Raw genomic sequence first — 13,119 nt, 5'->3', positions numbered from 1 at the left:
AACAGAAATATATCCATCTGCTCCGGGAGTCTTCACTGTAAATAACAAGACATCGTCATTACTAAACCACAGTGTGCGTGTTGAAGGAGCAGCTACAATATCACACACAATATAGAGAAATATATGGATGGCACATATAGTTAAATAGGCAGGAATACCAATAGGCATCTGTTTAGTTGCGTGTCTGGTTTTAGTTCATATACAAAAGTAAGTTTAAGCATTTGGATTGACACTGCAAAAACAGCACTAATCTCTTCCAAACATACCAGCGGCAACAACACACAGGCAACAATCTGGTCATAACAAAAGACCATTGAAAATGTCCAAAAAATCACTGAGTGAAACATGCTGTTCGGCGTAATCTCATCTGTCATGCACATGCATCATCACTGATCTACAGTGCATCTACATATCGTCTTAAATACACACCACACCATCCCTCTGACTTCTGACACACCATTCACCGACCATCAATTCATCTATCCATTCATCCATCCAGTACATCCAACAACTAGGACCAGGAGGTTTTCCTAACCATGTGATCTGACCAGGGAAAACTCCAGGTCCTAGTCCCAGGCTACTTGGCTCTGCTGGTCAGAGAGAATCTCTCTGGTTTAGAAACTAACATCTCCCTCATGTGCTTATCCTACTTCTCTGGTCCATACAGGCTTAATGGTGAGGGCAAGATGTTGTCTGTGTGTGTGCAGAAACATAGCATAGTGTAGTCTGCTGGAGTGACAGTATCAGTACTAGTCATTACGATACAGACAGAACAGAAATGTCAATGTTAGAACAGAAACACCCATATATATATATACACAGAGAGAGAGAGAGAGAGAGAGAGAGACAAGAGGGAAGGGCTTGAGTGGTGTGTAAGTCACTGGGCCTCTCTATGTTGTCATCATTACTTCAAGCGGGGGTAGAGCTCTGCCAGGATGCTCTGAGGGATTCTCTTCAGCATCTCTTTGGGGAAGATTCTCATCAGCTGCCAGCTGATGTCCAGCGTCTCAAACACAGTCCTGTTCTCATGGGCTCCTAGAACAGAGAGAATGAAATGAGATGTTATAAAAACACACACACAGCCCCACCCCCCTCCCCTACACACCAGTGTACCCTGGGCGATGAAGTTCTTTTCAAACTTCTGTAGGAACTCCAGGTAGAGCAGATCATCAGGCGTGAGAGCCTCCTCTCCCACCACAGCCTTCATCGCCTGCACATCCTTACCTATCGCATAACACACAAACTATATATACAAACACACGTACACGATCACAGATTTTCCTAGCAGAAGTGCTGAACGTTGTTGAGCAGTGTGTGTGTGTGTGTGTGTGTGTGTGTGTGTGTGTGTGTGTGTGTGTGTGTGTGTGTGTGTGTGTGTGTGTGTATATTTGTGCGGGTGTGTGCATTTGTGTGCGTGTGTGCCAGCTGGTTGGAGACATCTAAGTGGTCTACGCATTTCATCCCTTCTCCGATGGCTGACTTCATCAGACGAGAGAGAGACGGCAGAACGTTGATGGGAGGATAGATCTAGAGAGAGGAAATATTCTGCGCCATAATGAACAGCAGATTACTGCATTTTCTCAGTGAACACAATGTCCTGAGCAAAAATCAAATTGGATTCCTACCAAATTATCGAACATAAGATCACATATATATCCTACACACCCTAATCTTCTGATTCATATCTAAAAAAGAGCCACCAAATGTTAGAATAATTTAAAAACAAGTGACCCCCAATCCAACCATTACCAAGTCCTTAACTGCCAAGAGGTGACCATAGAGAAGAGTCCCCTTGTCACGCCCTGACCTTAAAGATCCTTTTTATTCTCTATTTTGGTTAGGTCAGGGGGTGACTAGGGTGGTTAGTCTAGTTTTTCATTTCTATGTTGGCCTGGTATGGTTCTCAATCAGAGCCAGCTGTCTATTGTTGGGGATCATATTTAGGCAGCCTTTTCCCACTGGGTTTTTGTGGGATCTTGTCTATGTCTAGGTGCCTGCGAGCACTACATTAGTTTCACGTTTCGTTTTGCGATTTATTGTTTCCTGTGAGTTTTATCTAATTAACATGTGGAACTCTATGCATGCTGCGCCTTGGTCCATTAATTCAACCAACGATCGTGACACCCCTCAGCCAGCTGGTCATGTGGCTCAATTCACTAACCACTACCAACCCAACAAAGCCTAAGAACAACACTCAGAAAATCTGGCCCAACCAAATTATCACAAAATCTAAATATATCACCCATTGGAAAGAAATCACAAAAAATCTAGGTAAACTTCAATACTATTTGTCTCTAAACAGACAGTACATGGTGGCAGACTGACCACTGTAACTGATAGAAAAATGAGGAAAGCACTATTAACAAACTCAGTGATCACAACCTAGCCATAGAGAATGGTCATCACAGGCAAACCTGGCTGACCAGAGAGGACAGGCTGTGCTCATTCTGCCCCCAGGAAGAGATATACTTTGACAGATATTCTGACATAAGAAATACATTCTTCCCTCAAATTATAAAACAATACGAAGAATTAGACAACCTAAATGATGAAGACAAACTTTAAAAAATATTTTTGTTTTGTTTTTTAATTTAATATTTGAAACATACAATCTATTTGCACTGAATCCACAAAACATCTACATCACATCAGTCATCTAACAGACTCCCATCCAGAGAGACCCACCGAAGCAACCAGGGTCAACGCCCTGCTCAAGAGCACGTTGACAGATCTCATACAAGGTCAAAAATGGGGACCCGAATCTGTGACCTATCAGCCACTGGCCCAAGCTCCCAACCCCCAGGCCACCAGCCCTCCAAGATTCCCTCCACAGTTCCCCCAAGAGCTGCTCCTCAACAATCTGAGACCCCTCCCCCACACACACACCAACAACCATAAAAATGAATAAAAGAGGGGGGGAAAAGGAAAACAGAAAACAACAATGCAAAAAAACAAAAGACATCAAGGACAACAAAAAAGCATAACAAGGCCTACTGTATCTGTTTGAATGCATGTATGACACTATTTACATGTGAGTATGTGTGTGTGTCCGTGTATTTGCTCGTGTGTGCATTTGAATGAGAGTGTGTGTATATGCATGTGTACAAACACCTGCGCGGCATCAGCCTCAGAGAGAGAGATCAGCCTCGGGAAAACCAGAATTAGCTGTAACATCACTGCTCCTCAGTGTCATTCAAACTTACTTTTTCTTTTAACTTTTATCTTTGACCGTCATTCTAACCCCCACCCAGCAACTCCACTCCCACTTGTCTCCAATTCCACATCCCAACCCTCAGCTTCCCTCAGCCCATCCCATTTATCTCTGCTGGCCACCCACCTCGGGTTTCTATGCACCACATATCTTTCAACTATGCTGTGATTTTAAACATACAATTTGAATCTATCTAATCGAATAGATTCCACATATTGCAAGTTGAAGATAAACACTTACGAAGAGTTTTAGTATATTAGTAATTGACAGACCTGGTCACTCCAGATCTCCCAACAATACTATTTCTAGGGTCAATTTCAGATTAATGTTATGCATTTTCAGCCAGTCCAGAAACAGGCTACCTGAGGGCAATACCATAAAAAATGGTCTAATGATTCTGTATCCTCACAACAAAATCTGCAGAGCTGCGTTGATTGTATGCTCTAAATATTCAACATCAATGGTGCAGGACGAAGAACCCGCTCATCCCGTGGATCCAGCCCTGGACCCGGGATGAACACTGTGCCTGGACTGAACCTTGGTGCCGAGGAAGGCTCCTGCCGTGGAGCGGGACTGGACACCGGGTCCAGACTGGACATCGGTGCAGAGGAAGGCTCCTGCCTTGGAGCTGGACTGGACGCCGTGCCTGGACTAGGCACCGGCGCAGAGGAAGGCTCCGGCCTTGGAGCGGGACTTTCTGGACCGTCACAGGAGGTTCCGGACCGTGGACCGTCACAGGAGGTTCCGGACCGTGGACCTTCATAGGAGGTTCCAGACTGTGGACCGTCGTAGGAGGTTCCGGACTGGGGACCGTCGCCGAAAGCTCTGGACTGTGGACCGACGCTGGAAGCTCTGGGCTGGGGACCGTCGCTGGAAGCCTGGTGCGTGGAGCCTGCACAGGTGGCGCCGGACTGGTGACACACACTTCAGGGCAAGTGCGAGGAGCAGGCACAGGACGCACCTGACTGGGAAGGCGCACTGGAGGTCTAGTGTGTGGAGCCGGCACAGGTGGTACCAGACTGGTGACACACACTTCAGGGCAAGTGTGAGGAGCAGGCACAGGACGCACCGGACTGAGGAGACGTACTGGAGACCTGGTGCGTGGAGCCGGCACAACTGGTATCGAACAGATGACAACCTCCGCACAGTGAGTGCAGGGAGCTAGCACAGGACGTACTGGGCTGTGGAGGCGCACTGGAGAGCTGGTGCGTAGAGCCGGCACAAATTGTACCGGAACGATGACACACTTCGCACGGCGAGTGAGGGGAGCTGGCACAGGACGTACTGGGCTGTGAAGGCGCACTAGAAACTTGGTGCGTGGAGCTGGCACAGATGGTGCCGGGCTGAGAAGGCGCTCTTCAGAGCACCTGCGCTGCAGAATACTCCTTGCCAAAACCTCTCTCCGGTATCTCTCATTACCTTCCTTATCGACTCACACACAGGCTCTTGCTCACTCCCCGGCTCCGCCGACCAACCCGTGTGCCCCCCCCCAAAAAAAATTTGGGGCTGTTATTTGGGCTTTCTAAGTGGCCGCGAACCCCGGCGTCGTCACTGTCCTCCCTTCTCTCCTTGCGTCTGCCACCAAGGAAGGCGATCCTGTCCTGCCAGGATTTCCTCCCAAGTCCAGGATCCCCTCCCATCCAATATCTCCTCCCAAGTCCAGGATACCCTCTCCTCCTGGGCACGCTGCTTGGTCCTGTTGTGGTGGGATCTTCTGTCACAATCGTCGTAATCACATTCAGACCAAAGCACAGCAGGAAATCAGTTCGACATCTTTTATTTGAAGTGAACCGCACAACAAAACAACAAAGAATAAACTAAACTTGACGTTCTGGAGTGCTCACAGGCAACAACACAAAAATAAGATCCCACAAAACACAGTGGGGAAATGGCTGCCTAAATATGATCCCCTATCAGAGACAACGAAAAACAGCTGCCTCTGATTGGGAACCATACCAGGCCAACATAGAACTAAACAACCTAGAATACCCACCCTAGTCACACCCCGACCTAATCAAAATAGAGAATAAAAAGGCTCTATATGGTCAGGGCGTGACAGAAGTATTGAATCTTGAGTCGTTTTATATATCAACGCATACACCCTGTACCATGGAATCGCTACATAAAAAATCTCATCCCAACTAATAAAAAATTTAGTGAAAGAACAAAATGCTGTGTTTTAGCAGCCACATTTGTGGCCTCCTGTCACAACCTGAGAAACAGCCAGTGAGAAGTATAGTGTTATTATTCATATTTGCCTATTCTTTATTAGAGTCTGAACATCACTTGAGAGAATTGATTTGCCAGACACGTTCAACTAGTATCCTATAAATCCTATAAACATACCATGTTTTGGCATAGTAAGTATAGGGATCTGGGTGAAAAACATACCATGTTTGGGCATAGTGAGTATAGAGATATGGGTGATAAACATACCATGTTTGGGCATAGTGAGTATAGGGATCTGGGTGATAAACATACCATGTTTGGGCATAGTGAGTATAGAGATCTGGGTGATAAACATACCATGTTTGGGCATAGTGAATATAAGCATCTAGGTGATAAGGGGTGACAGGTAGCCAAGCGGTTAGAGTGTTGGGCCAGTAAATGAAAGGTTGCTAGATCGAGTCCCTGAGCTGACAAGGTAAAAATCTGTCATTCTGCCCCTGGACAAGGCAGTTAACCCTCTGTCATTGTAAAAAATTATTTGTTCTTAACTGACTTGCCTGGTTAAATAAAACGTTTTTTTTTAAAGATAAACATACCATGTTTGGGCATAGTAAGCATAGGGATCTGGGTGATAAACATACCATCATTGGGCACAGGGAGTATAGGGATCTGGCATTGTCTTACGTCAGATGGCGTCACTCAACGATCGTCTTGTAGGACGAGGGGGTTATTATTACTGAACCTGTGCGGAGTCAAGATGGCGTCGCTGTGAGAGGGAGTGTTTTCTCGCTTATCAAAGCAACATTGAGGGTTAGGTGGTTTACAGTCTAATATTGGCTATCAATGTTGAAAGAAACTAACTATAACTTGTTTTAGTGACATAGGGCAAGTTTAGAGTTAGTTTTTGTCAAGTTGAATGGGAAGAACACAACAGAAAGACAACAGATGACGGAATATCCAAGCCTCACAGAAGACGGCAGGCATGCTAGCTAGCTACGAGGAGAGTCAGAACCGCATGGATACACACGATGACGCAAGCTCAAGCAAGAGAAAGAACAAGACAGACCAGGATGAAATCCTTGCAACCTCTTTACCTCAGACTCCAATTAAAAACCACCGGTGAAAAAAGTGAAGTGAACTTTTCTCTGCAATCCAGTCCCTGTCTACTAAACAACACTCCACATTCTCCAAAGTGTCCATCATAGGGCGGGCTACCAACAAAACATCATAGAAGATCGATAATTTGTCAGAGACTGTGAGTCAGCTTCACAAAATTGTGAGCGAGAACAAGGAAAAGATAACGTTCCTGGAGAATGAGCTGAAGAAACTGCAATCCCAAAATCCCAAAATGGGTAACTCTGTTGACATGAACCATACTGGAACTGTGAGTAGTGCCACGAGTACATTTAATGTACTGCCACGAGTAAATGTACAGTTCAAACTACAACTTATGAACACTTGCCAACTAAAAAAAGGATAAAAAGATGTTTGTTATACTGATAACCACCTCTACCTTAGCAGAGCGTAGTTTTCCATCGGAGTAAACCCCTCAAGGTTGTTTTATTGTTCACATTACTACTTCTGTTATCTAGTTTGTGCTCTTTCTTTTTTTAATGCGGGAGTTCATTTTCAACTCACTCAATGTTGTTAGTCTGAATGCTAGGGGTTTGAGAGATCTTACAAAAAGGAAAGCCTTATTTTTATATTGTAAACGCAGATGTTGTCCTTCTTCAGGAAACTCATTTGTGTGAAAGTTATTTTACATTTTGGAAATCCCAATGGGGAGAAATGGCCTACTTCAGTCATGGATCAAACCATTCTGCTGGCGTTTTGACACTTATTCACAAGTTTAAAGGCGACATTATTAGAATCCACATCCACTTCACAGGATGGGAGATGGATGGGTCATAGTAACTGTTGAACTTGACAATGCTATTTTCATCATTTGCAATGTATATGGACATAACTCACATGCTGCAAATAAGACCCCTCTTACCCAACTTACCAGAAAATTACAGGATTTATGCAACAAATACTCAGAGGCTTTTCTAATTATTTCAGTGTATTTTAATGAAACACCTGATGAATCTGCTGATCGTTTTCCTCCGAGAACGAGTCAAAGCCCTCAAAATTTCAATATCATCACTTCATTATGCATGGATCTCTCCGTTGATGATGCCTGCCATTATTTCAATCCGGAGGCAAAGGGTTATACCTGGACCAACAAAACTATGTCACGTAGTATTCCTAATTTCCCCCGTTCTGTTACAATTTGTTATAGATGTAGATCATCAGTTGGCTCCCTTTTCTGATCATTGTAATGTCTGCTCCCAACTCACGCTCTCAAACACGTAGATCCCCTGAACGCAGCTCACTTTCCAGCTCACACTCTCAAACACATAGGTCCCGTGAAAGCAGCTCACTCTCCAGATCCCAATCACCTGAATTCTGATCACCTGTTCACACACCTGTATGTCATTATCACACACTATTTAGTTCAGTTCTTTGCACCCTGTTATTGTGAGGTATTGTTTGTTTTGTGACACACTTCTATTCGGAGCTCAGTTTTTCCCATAATTTAACCCTCTTGTGTATGATAGTTTTTGCCTGCCTTTTGCCTATTCCCTGTCTGTACTTTAGCCTATCAGATTTCCTGTTATCAATCCATTGCCTGAGCTCCCGGATGACGTAACTAGCCTTTTCCCTGCCTGTACTGTTGCCTTTTTGGACCCCCTGTGTATGACCTTCTGCCTGCCCCTGGACCCAGCTACCTGCCTCCTCCTGTGGTCCATCTCTGGCGCAGGCATTCCACCAAATTCAAAATACAGAAATTGTCATAATAAACATTCATACAAAAATACAAGCGTTATACATCGGCTTAAAGATGAACTTCTTGTTAATCCAGCCGCTTTGTCACATTTCAAAAAGGCTTTACGGCAAAAGCATACCATGTGATTATCTGAGGACAGCGCCCCGCTTATAAAAGCATGTAAATATTTTACAACCAAGTAAAGGAATTACAAAAGTCAGAAATAGCGATAGAATTAATCACTTACCTTTGAAGATCTTCATATGGTTGCACTCACAAGAGTTCCCAACTACACAATAAATGTTTGTTTTGTTTGATAAAGTCCCTCTTTATATCCCAAAAATTCTGTTTTGTTGGCTCGTTTTGTTCAGTAATCCACTGGCTCAAAGGCGGTCAAAACATGCAGATGAATACATCCTAATAGTATCTGGGTACTAACTGGGTACTAACCCATTAGAAACTCTACAGGCATTAATTTGAAAAGTACCCACATCAACAAAATCCCACTTCCTGGATGGATTTTCCTCAGGTTTTCGCCTGTCATATCAGTTCTGTTATACGCAGACATTATTTTAATAGTTTTGGAAACGTTAGAGTGTTTTCTATCCAAATCTACCAATAATATGCATATCCTGCTTCTGGGCCTGAGTAACAGGCATTTTACTTTGGGCACGCTTCTCATCCAGATGTCGAAATACTGCCCCCATGCCATAAGAAGTTTTAACAATAAACACCTTCTGTGCCCTGCGCTTGAAACCAGCTCTCGGTTTCCCATCGTGTTCATTATAATCATCACTTGATTTCCCTGAATTTACAAGCTACTAAAAAATCTAAAAGGTACTCAAGGATATTGGAAATTAAACAATACTTTTCTTAAAGATCCTATTCTCTTGGAAACATCAAATTGTTAGCCAAATATATTTTTGCAAGAAAAGACTTGGGTCATGGAAGTAGATGGGAATTTTTCAAATATAAAGTCAGAGTTGTAGCCATTAAATGTGCCAAAGCGCTGATGCACTTACAGTGCCTTGCGAAAGTATTCGGCCCCCTTGAACTTTGGAACCTTTTGCCACATTTCAGGCTTCAAACATAAAGATATAAAACTGTATTTTTTTGTGAAGAATCAACAACAAGTGGGACACAATCATGAAGTGGAACGACATTTATTGGATATTTCAAACTTTTTTAACAAATCAAAAACTGAAAAATTGGGCGTGCAAAATTATTCAGCCCCTTTACTTTCAGCGCAGCAAACTCTCTCCAGAAGTTCAGTGAGGATCTCTGAATGATCCAATGTTGACCTAAATGACTAATGATGATAAATACAATCCACCTGTGTGTAATCAAGTCTCCGTATAAATGCACCTGCACTGTGATAGTCTCAGAGGTCCGTTAAAAGCGCAGAGAGCATCATGAAGAACAAGGAACACACCAGGCAGGTCCGAGATACTGTTGTGAAGAAGTTTAAAGCCGGATTTGGATACAAAAATATTTCCCAAGCTTTAAACATCCCAAGGAGCACTGTGCAAGCGATAATATTGAAATGGAAGGAGTATCAGACCACTGCAAATCTACCAAGACCTGGCCGTCCCTCTAAACTTTCAGCTCATACAAGGAGAAGACTGATCAGAGATGCAGCCAAGAGGCCCACGATCACTCTGGATGAACTGCAGAGATCTACAGCTGAGGTGGGAGACTCTGTCCATAGGACAACAATCAGTCGTATATTGCACAAATCTGGCCTTTATGGAAGAGTGGCAAGAAGAAAGCCATTTCTTAAAGATATCCACAAAAAGTGTTGTTTAAAGTTTGCCACAAGCCACCTGGGAGACACACCAAACATGTGGAAGAAGGTGCTCTGGTCAGATGAAACCAAAATTGAACTTTTTGGCAACAATGCAAAGCGTTATGTTTGGCGTAAAAGCAACACAGCTCATCACCTTGAACACACCATCCCCACTGTCAAACATGGTGGTGGCAGCATCATGGTTTGGGCCTGCTTTTCTTCAGCAGGGACAGGGAAGATGGTTAAAATTGATGGGAAGATGGATGGAGCCAAATACAGGACCATTCTGGAAGAAAACCTGATAGAGTCTGCAAAAGACCTGAGACTGGGACGGAGATTGGTCTTCCAACAAGACAATGATCCAAAACATAAAGCAAAATCTACAATGGAATGGTTCAAAAATAAACCAATCCAGGTGTTAGAATAGCCAATTCAAAGTCCAGACCTGAATCCAATCGAGAATCTGTGTAAAGAACTGAAAACTGCTGTTCACAAATGCTCTCCATCCAACCTCACTGAGCTCGAGCTGTTTTGCAAGGAGGAATGGGAAAAAAATTCAGTCTCTCGATGTGCAAAACTGATAGAGACATACCCCAAGCGACTTACAGCTGTAATCGCAGCAAAAGGTGGCGCTACAAAGGATTAACTTAAGTGGGCTGAATAATTTTGCACGCCCAATTTTTCAGTTTTTGATTTGTTAAAAAAGTTTGAGATATCCAATAAATGTCGTTCCACTTCATGATTGCGTCCCACTTGTTGTTGATTCTTCACAAAAAAATACAGTTTTATATCTTTATGTTTGAAGCCTGAAATGTGGCAAAAGGTCACAAAGTTCAAGGGGGCCGAATACTTTCGCAAGGCACTGTATCCTCTCTGGTACAAGTGGGCGTCCCACCTCAGCAACAGCCAGTGCAATTGCAGGGCGCCAAATTCAAAACAACAGAAATCCCATAATTAAAATTCCTCAAACATACAAGTATTATCCACCATTTTAAAGATAAAGTTCTTGTAAATCCAACCACAGTGTCAGATTTCAAAAAGGCTTTACTGCGAAAGCACACCATGCGATTATGTTAGGTCAGCACCTAGTCACAGAAAACCATACAGCCATTTTACCAGCCAAAGAGAGGACTCACAAAAAGCAGAAATAGAGACAAAATGAATCACTAACCTTTGATGATCTTCATCAGATGGCACTCATAGGACTTCATGTTACACAATGTATGTTTTTTTCGATAAAGTTCATATTTATATCCAAAAATCATCTCAGTTTACATTGGTGCGTTATGGTCAGAAATGCATTGTCTCAAACAAACATCTGGTTAAAGTGCAGAGAGCCACATCAAATTACAGAAATACTCATCATAAACATTGATAAACGATACAAGTCTTAAACATACGAATAAAGATAAACTCCTTAATGCAACCGCTGTGTCAGATTTCAAAAAGGCTTTACGGAGAAAGCACACTTTGCGATTATGTTAGGTCTGCACCTAGCCACAGAAACCCATACAGCCATTTTCCAGCCAAGGAGAGTGTCACAAAAGTCAGAAATAGCATTAAAATTAATCACTTACCTTTGATGATGTTCATCTGGTGGCACTCCCAGGTCTCCATGTTAGACAATAAATGTTTGTTTTGTTTGATAAGTCCAGACAAAAGGTTTTTAAAAAGTACAATAGAGGTTAGTAGAAACATACCAAACAATGTTTAAAATCAATCCTCCGGTTGTTTTTGTCATAAATATTCAATAATATTTCAACCAGACAAAAGCTTCGTCAATGGGAAAGGAGAAACAAGAAAGGCGCGTTCCCGATCAGGCACATGGCTGATGAATGGAAATTTCCACTGGCCACTGATTGAAAGTGCTGTAACTCCCTCAATGCCTAAAGACTGGTCACGTGTAGAGGAAGCCACAGAGCTCATGAACTGGGTCCTAAGTCTCTGTATGGTGGATAGGCTTTCAATGGAAAAACAGCCTTTCAAAATAATAGTACTTCCTGGTTGGATTTTCCTCTGGTTTTCGCCTGCCATATCAGTTATGTTATACTCACAGACATTATTTTAACAGTTTTTGAAATTTTAGAGTGTTTCTATCCAAATCTACTAATTATATGCATATCCTATCTTCTGGGCCTGAGTAGCAGGCAGTTTAATTTGGGCGCGCTTTTCATCCAAAATTCTGAATGCTGCCCCCTACCCTAGTGAAGTTAAAGAACCTTAGAGTAAAAGAGTTGATGAGCAAGCTTGACAGTTTTCTAAAGAAAGATAATTATCTCAAGAAGTCTGTATTTAAATCTTTACAACTAGAATTAGAACCGTTCTACACGGCTCTGGGGAAGGGGGCCTTTGTCAGATCAAGAGCAAAATGGATTGAAGAGTGGAAAAGAAACACTAGTTACTTTTTTGCACTTGAAAAAATAAGCTACAAAATAAAATCTATAACTGCACTCAAATTTAATGTGTTATGCAAAGATCCCATTACAATATCAACATTTGTCAATTATATAAAGCCTTTGACACAATTGAACATCAATTTCTCTTTAGGTCACTAAAACTCAAACAACTCACAATTTCAGGAAGATGGTTGTGAAAGCTACATTTACCACATTCAGAATTATGTCTCTGTAATTGAGGATGATTTCCAATCAGTTTGCGATTCACCTGTGTCAACTGAAGAAATTAGAGGCTCTGAATTCAATGAAAAAAGGGAAACCACCTGGCCCTGGCGGCCTGTCAGTTGAATTCTATAGACAGTTTTGGGAGTTACTATCAAGGCACAAGGCGACACCCAGATGCAGACACGGGAGGCAGATGGTTGGAGTCTTACAATGTTTATTAATCCAAAGGGGTAGGCAAGAGAATGGTCATGGACAGGCAAAAAGGTCAAAACCAGATCAGAGTCTAGGAGGTACAGAGTGACAGAAAAGGCTCATGGTCAAGGCAGACAGAATGGTCAGGCAGGCAGAATGGTCAGGCAGGCAGAATGGTCAGGCAGGCAGAATGGTCAGGCAGGCAGGTACAAAGTCCAGAAAAAGACAAATGTCAAAACCGGAGGACTAGAAAAAGGAGAATAGCAAAAAGCAGGAGAACGGGAAAACGCTGGTTGACTTGGAAACATACAGATGAAACAGATCAGGGCGT

This window comes from Oncorhynchus mykiss, chromosome 5, assembly GCF_013265735.2.
Source record: "Oncorhynchus mykiss isolate Arlee chromosome 5, USDA_OmykA_1.1, whole genome shotgun sequence".
In the NCBI taxonomy this organism is placed as follows: Eukaryota; Metazoa; Chordata; class Actinopteri; order Salmoniformes; family Salmonidae; genus Oncorhynchus; species Oncorhynchus mykiss.
The sequence above is the reverse complement of the archived record's forward strand: the minus strand, read 5'-3'. Positions refer to the sequence as shown.